This window comes from Rhineura floridana, chromosome 1 (genome assembly GCF_030035675.1).
Source record: "Rhineura floridana isolate rRhiFlo1 chromosome 1, rRhiFlo1.hap2, whole genome shotgun sequence".
Taxonomy (NCBI): Eukaryota; Metazoa; Chordata; class Lepidosauria; order Squamata; family Rhineuridae; genus Rhineura; species Rhineura floridana.
Genome location: NC_084480.1, coordinates 88,587,434 through 88,588,273, shown reverse-complemented (window position 1 = coordinate 88,588,273; position 840 = coordinate 88,587,434).

The following is an 840-nucleotide window of genomic DNA, read 5'->3' as shown; positions in this document are numbered from 1 at the left end:
TCTGTGGTAGAGCAGCTATAGCTTTGGCTGCTGCTTCAGCTGCTATTAGTACCTAAATGGCGACTGCAAATCTCATCCAAGCTTTTAACTGCCACCTACTGAATAAATGTGGAATTCACTCTTTTGGAAGGGCTGGGTTTTTGTCTTTATGTCTTGTTCACCACTTATCCAAGGTAGTCACCTCTGTCATGTAATTAGCCCTGCATAGTTAAAAAATGACGTTTATTCATTTTTACGTTTGCTCCATGCCCTCATCTCACTTGAGGGGCCCTACTTCTTTAACCTCATAGAATTCACACAGCCCAACATGAGGGCAATTTCATGGCTACAAAGCAGAGCTGTGCACAAATGGCCTCCCAAAATTCTACACCTTATTTGTGGGCACCAAAACTGGCAGGAACCATTTCACGGAATTTATCCAAAGGGAGAAGAATTTTTCTAACTTGTTTAGTACCAGTGGCATAGCTTTCTTTTTTTCCTTAAAGGTTTTGTTTGGGGGGCTTGTTTATTTTGCTGTCACTGCAAATGACCCAGCAGCGATTGTATTGGGAGTCTGGCCACCATTTTGCACCTTCCACAATGCCCTTGACCTGCTATAGTTCCAGGGCACTGTGGGGAGAAAATGATGCTGTCTTTCTCACACACATAAGAGAACAGAGAGCATTTGGATAAAATGCTGCAATGTACTGCAATGTCTGTCTGTGTGTATGTGTGTGAGAGAAAATGTCTTCTTTTGGTTCAACTCTACTAGAAATTATGTAGAATGTGACTGTGGTTAATGTGCTGCTGAAGAAATGTTACTGTCTCTACCCTACAGACACACATTTTTTAGAACAGTAG